Below are 7148 nucleotides of genomic sequence, written 5' to 3'. Positions count from 1 at the left end.
TTCTTGGCATCTATTGAAGGCCTTGAATAGTGCTCCAGCTCTTCTTCCGAACTCGTTTTATGCCGTGCCGTTTCGGATTACCTCTTCTTCTTTAAGGAATAGGTCGGTGCCCACTATCTTCATCTCATATATCTTCTTTTTTTGAAATATACCGTCTTGGAGCGAAAGAAGGACATGATAGTGCAGCGCTAAACTCGAAAAGAAACACTAAGAGGCAAGAAGAAGCAGGAAAGTCGGCCACTCTTTATATTCGAGTGTTGCCCTACAGCAGCATGTCGTTCAATAAGTGGCAACTCGCCCTAAAAAGCAAACTGGAACTTAAACGCGATAGCAAAAGCGACTAGGACACAAATGAAACAGATTGGATGAGACTATGTTGGTTCTCTTGGTCACGATTACTGACACAGTGCTGCAGTTAATGAATGTGGCTAAGTTTGATTGAAACAGATGCAGGATTTGGCTCACTTTTGATTAGAAACAGCCTTTTTGAGTTCACGTTGCAATCAGGAGTTGCCCCATTTTGATTCCAACTGTTTTAGAAGCCAAAGATAATTAGGCGCGCTTTACGCTCCCGTGAAATTTAGCCCAGTTTCGGTTTCTGTATATGGCTCTTTTTGAGGAAAAAAAAAACTGCCACATATGCGATGAGATATTGAGTTGTGTAAGACGAAAATTCGCAGAGATTGTGCACGCGCACAAACGTTCCTCAACCTCGCACTTAAAAAATATAAACAAATGATTGTCCCGGAATGTGCAAAGGTTAAGTGCAAAACATTATCTCCAAAAGAACGCTTCGAGGAACACGAAAAATTCGACAAACCATTCAATATCCATTGTTCTCAACTGCAGCGCGAAAGCTTACAAAGCCTCGAAAAATTGCTTGCGCATGATCCTACCGTTGGCTTAGATCTCGGAGGCCATTCTGGGAAACTGCATGGTCGGTGTACTGCGGAGCATCTCTGCGCGACGTCGGGCACGTACGACCGTAGAGATGAAACAGTTACTCGTGTGTAAGCCTCAATCATCCGCACTCGCCGATGATGACTGGATCGATAGCAAGAGAGAACCGGGACGGCATTTCCATTCTGGAGACAGCCGTTTCCACTCCTTCTTGATTGACGGCGACTCGTTTTTTTCCGGCAATAAGCCATACGCGAGACGAGAAAACGATACTTGAATCCTGGTGAGCGTATGACGAGTACCCGAGGGCTGCTTACCGTGCTCCGAACATCATTACGTATCGGTGTGGTCCGTTTTCTTCGTCCCCGCCGACTTACTGTGCGAGAACTGTCCCCACCCGCCTTCAACTAAAACATCCTCGGCACTTAATCCAGTACGAGTCTATTTCGTCACAACTGCTCACATGGTTTATATTATTTGGGCACTATTACATATAAGAAGAAACAAACTGTGGCTGAAGAAAAAGAACAAACGTGCGCAGCCTAGGGACAGCGAGAGACAACGAGGAAGTTAAGGAATGCTGTGGGCAAGATGGCTCCGTGTGCTGATTTATTGCTCGTAGTTTTCTTTATGTAATGTGGAAGGCGGCAGAAAAAGTGCGATTTAAACGTAGCTTGAGTGGTCCTACATGCCAGAAAAACAAGACGGAAAAGTGTCAGCTTTCAAGAATTAACGCACTTCCGTAATACACATAAATAAATTGGCGATAAAGCTTCAACTTGGGCTAGTGGGTATGGTAGTCTTATTTTATTGTGCTGTAATATGGATACGAAAGATGAAGAAACGGGACGACATCAGCACGCGCGCGAACTTTGAACTGTTCATAATCATCCGCTTGATAGTAGCACTTGCTGTTGGGGAAGCTGCCAAGCCTCTCATAATGAAGGAATCAGGCGCATCTTAGCACTCCCTCATTCAAGCACTCCGTCATTCACGCGCATAATCACACGCGCCTGTATAGTTAAGACCTAAAAGACATACTGTTTGTAGGGAGTGGTCTTGATTGCAGTATATGACTGTGTGGATGCGTGCGTCAATGAGGGAGTGCAAAGTTGGCCTGATTAATTCTTTGTTCGTTAGATAACCAGAGGGAGAGGGACAAGTTGAATGCAGCAGCAATGAAACGTACAGAACTTTTTGTCTACAACAAATATGAGTTGGGGCGTGTACTTTGGAAGGAGTAGCGGTGCCAGCCTCAACGTTCGCAAATACAGTTTGTTCGTTTCGAAAGCAGAGGACTTGTACATATTTGAGGGCAATCAATTGACACTGCGCGACTGCCCCTTCAGGGGCAGTCGAGCAATGCGTTGAACTGTGTTCTTTTGAATGTGTATCACACCCCCTTTTCCTGCAACAATCTGAAATGGAAAGCTAGCAGTACGTTCAAATAAATAAAAAATAAATAAATAAATAAATAAATAAATAAATAAATAAAAAATAAAAAAATAAATAAATAAAAGAAACCCTCGTTTGTCTCTGTGTGTTGGTTGTTTTTGCGCAGTTTTCTTTTTTGGATCAGGAGAGAAACGGAGGCGGCAATATTGATTCAAAGCATGAAAAAAAAAAGAGACAGTGAAGGTTTCCAGTCCCATCGTGGGCGGAGCCACCAACTTGATGTGGCGGCCTCCGGCTCCCCAGATTCGAGTTCCTCGGGTCTCCAATAAAGTTCGTGTCATGTCATTTCACTTCACTTCACTTTTTCCGCTCCCCAAAAGCAATAATCTTCATAAGTCCAACAGTTATCGCTGTCAACACGGGGATGTGTAGGTGGGAGACAAGTATAGTCGGATGGGGAATGTGCACCCTTGTCTTCCACTGAAAGCTCTTTTCGCGTATGAATGACAAGCACCTCCAGATGTGACTCGCACATCAGTGATGAAAGGATAGAACATACACTGGGTTTTTAGATTGATTTGTGAGCAACAAAACGTTCTTAGTACTGCGCTGGACAAACTAGACGACAGACCGTTTTCGGAAGAGAAGATACTCGGACCGTGGCCTTACGCGTCGCAGGCCAGCACATCGACGCGTGCACTGATACTGTTTTTAACCCTTTACCTCCCGTTGACCAGTATAGTCGTCATGAAATTTTCTACCAAAATGACGGTGACGACTATGCTCGTCATCAACAAACATTGGTCCCAGACGGAACCAATCAGGTAGGGTGGCTAGAATTCTAGCCACCTTAAACCAGGACTACGCTCACGGCCACCTGGATCGGGGCGCGCGGCGGTGTTGCTCCGGCCGTCCCATTCGACGGAGGAGGCGTAATTGCAGAAAGGGGCGTGACCGCTCCTTTCGCCGCACCGCGGCGCGCGCCTACTACCCTCTAGAGTGCCTCGATGGCACTCTAACCCCTCCATTCCTTTGCGCTCTATGCGGGAAGGTTTGCGGCGCCTTGAAGATATCGCTGTAGAGTAACCGTGAGTTAGCATAGCACTTCCCCCACCCTCACAAAAAGCACATAAAAGGATGAATGGCGGCTATCACTATATTCTTTACTTTTTTGTGTGTGTGCGCCAGTCCTTGTCGTGATGATGGTGACCGAAGCGAAAACACCCGTGAGTCACATTTCAAGAAAATTGTTTTGGTGTTCTTAAGTGCAGCATAACAGTAAAAAGTACATGTGAAGGAAAGCACGACATTTATTAAAAAACCCTTTTTTTCTGAGTGCTTCCAGAATAGGGGAAACGATCCGTAGGTTGGTTCCGCTGCTTAAAGGAGGCTCGCGCACTCAAGGCCGCAGCATCCCTTGGGATGCTGCAGCCTTGAGTGCGCGAGCTTTACCTGCTGGAAGGAATGCCACTTTGGCGTCGAGGCAACGTAATCTTTCTTGGTGTTGACTTACAGTAAGGCACGCAGCAGTACGGCACGTTTCTGAAAAACACGGTAAATGAGGCAAGCGAGTGAAAAACTCGCAGCTACAGCTAACAGGCGTAACCTCGTGGTACGCAGACTAAAACAAATTACTTGCCTGAAGTCAATGTGGTATGACAATGTGAAACATCTAAAGAGAGAAAACTTATATTCACGTCTTTTATTGTGTGTTACGTATTAACACGTTAATTAGTGCAGACCGTTAGAGGCGTTTATTTCCGTCTTACATGTGCACTCTGCCCGTAATCATGGGCGTTCGGAGGGGGGTGCAAGGGGGGCAGGCGCCCCCCCTTGGAATTTCCGATAATATTTTTCTATGCAGTTGCGATAAGCTACACAGCTTGATTAGCACACTCAGGTCCTGGCCTTCAGGTTTGCCATTCAATTTCGCGCGTTACAAACTACTGACTAATCTTGCCTGTCATGTCACGGCAGTTAAACAAAGGCTGCCAGTGCTGAATGCCCCACCCCCCTTGCATATGCACTCCCCTGCAAAAAGACCTGTGGACGCCCTTGCCCGTAATTAATTCAGATAGAGTTAAACGCCTCTATAAACTGCCCGTTCACATTAAATACGACACGCACCAACAAACCAGAAAAACAATTGATTCGTTTTTGTTAGAACACGCACAAAAAATAAGAAAAAAAAGCAGAGCAATACTAGCGAGAAACGTCCGCAACCGACCTACGGCCGTCGGTAAATCGACGCTTATGTAACGTCGGGCCTTGGTCACACCGCGAGCGGCATGCACTCGGCATCGTCGGCCACGGTGGACGGGCCTACATCGGGTGCCGACGCAGGCCCACATGAGGCCAATGTCAATCCCCAAGACCGGCCCTACATTGGTTGCCAAGGTTGAGCCAACGACAGTGTGTTGACCAGCGACGTCAGGCCGACATTTTGCCAAGGATAAAATGTTGCTTGGGAAACGGGCTCTTTCATGCTGTCGCGTTAAAACGACAAGCGATACCAAAACGAGAGAAAGTGGCCATTGCGCGACCGACCCTTAGCTAATTCGCAGGCGACAAGCGTCGCTCATCGCTTTCGCGTTCAAATTCGCCTACATGCGGCCTGCGCTTAAATAAGAACGTCGCATTCACATCACTGTTGTATCGTGGAAACTTCAGAATACAAAGAGACGTGCCCACATCAAAATGTTGCCTATCATCGGCAAGGAGGAAAACGACTACAGCATTATCATTACCGCAGTTGTTTTCCAGTTAAGACAGCGCTCGACCGCAGAAGACAGCTATGCAGTGCCGCGACGACGAAATGTATTTCCTTTAGAAAGAAGCATGGCGCGCGCCGGTCCAGGCGGCCGTGGGAGAAACGAGTGCCAAAACAAAGAATGAGAAGCACGGAAAATCACGTACTCGGCACAATACATGTGTCATGGCACTTATGTAGCGGCCGTGGTCATGGCACATGAACGCGCCGCGCCACACGAAGTCTCTTAAGCACGCTGCTTGGCTCTATCTCGATTGTAACATGCTACAGAGAACAACACTCACTGTGTAAAGCCCGATTAACAATACATAATAGCGTACCTTGATTCCAGTCACCACGTGCACGATGTCCAGTGTGCATTTTTCCAAACACATCTGCGGCTGTCTACGGCGCGGTCAGCACGGCATCATTCGCAAGGGGGTGGGAGGAGAGCGCCGCGTCGCGGCGCGCGTCTGAACTACCTCAATTACAACTTTTCAAAGGGGCGCGCGCCGAATGGGACGGCCGGAGCAACACCGCCGCGCGCCCCGATCCAGGTGGCCGTGCTACGCTCGTCATAGTTGTGTTTCTTGACGCTAGATGGCCACACTTGTCAATGTTGTGCCATATGCATCTCGGCTTTCATTTTATATTCATCTTTATGTATTGCCATGCGGTGAAGCCATCTTCGAGCAATCTTTTTTACGCAATTAGTGAAATAAAGGAACCCCGTTGAATTGAAACAATGGTACCGTTTTGTACAGAAAGAAAAAGCTGTACAAGATGAGTGAAAAAAAAATTTGGGACAATTTTCTTCTTTTTGCACTTAGCGAAAGTATTCAGATCGACCGCACTAAGCGATCGCTTGTAGGAGTGTAATGAACAGACGCACGTGTTCCATTCTGATAGTACATTCTTCCCTCTTCTTTTTTTTCTTTTAATCCTTTAAAAAGACACTAGCGTGAAACAATGATTCGCTTTAGATGATAATTGGTACTCTAAAATTACTTAGTTAATATCACCGTCACATCTTGGAGGAAATCCGGGTTCCGCGCCCAAATCTGTCACGGATCTCAAAGTGTAATCTTTGTATTTTGTCCACACTGGCTCAACGAAACGTCTAGAAACTTGGTATCTTGAGTTTATGACCTCATCAAAGGACGACGTACTTCATTTCTACCGATTAGGAGCTACGTAAGAACTAGTAGACGCCGTCGAAATATATGACGTCAAGGCGTTTGGTGCGGTAATTTCAAGATGGCATCGCCACCCCCATTTTCTTTTCGCGCTTCTTCTCGCTTACCAAGTGTTTCTCGCGGTAAGAGTGATGTTTTCTGCATTGTGAAATTGTAATTTACAGGTACGCGAGAAATCGTTTACCTCTTTAATGTCCCTTTAATACCTTACACACAGTGTAGGGTAGCAGATTGCACGCGAGTCTGGTTGATTTTCCTCCTTCTCCCCCTTCCTATCCTCCTCCTGCCCACCCAAATGCAATTCGTTACCGAAACTTGTTGACGTCATACATAATGTGAATTTGAGTGTTGCTTCAATTGTAAGGAAGTAGATTGGTTAGCAAGTTTCCCCTTATTGTATGGAATCACCATTTTTCTTTCCTGCTTTGAAATCAAATAAGAAGCCAGAAAAGCTTTCCGCTTTGGTCCAACATTACGTGACTCAAGCGTGCGCCTTATCTTATCTCATAAATGAGATCTCGCTTAGCTTAATCAGACTGCAGGCCGCGAGTGCAAAGCGCTGTAGGCCACGTGTAATCGCTCCAGAGAAGGGTTTCTGCTCCGCGGAGCCTCGCGAAAAACTAAAGAAAGTAATGCAGCGAGATGGTTGCCACCAAGACGTTTTTGCACTCGCTCCAATCTGACCGAGAGCAATCGTTGTTCGAAAGCAAGAAAACATGAAATTACGTGATCTCGGGTCAGCGAAGAAATCAGCGTCTCGTGCAATGAAGATATGTCCTCAGTTTGTCTCGGATGACAGTCCGTAGCAGGCAGTACAGACATTCCGCTCGTTTTCCTCAGTTAGACATCGGAACGATTCAGAGGCCGGTGCACAAGTGGCTCCTCATTAACCTGATTGGCCCGTAACC

This window comes from Rhipicephalus sanguineus, chromosome 8, assembly GCF_013339695.2.
Source record: "Rhipicephalus sanguineus isolate Rsan-2018 chromosome 8, BIME_Rsan_1.4, whole genome shotgun sequence".
NCBI classification, from domain to species: domain Eukaryota; kingdom Metazoa; phylum Arthropoda; class Arachnida; order Ixodida; family Ixodidae; genus Rhipicephalus; species Rhipicephalus sanguineus.
The sequence above is the reverse complement of the archived record's forward strand: the minus strand, read 5'-3'. Positions refer to the sequence as shown.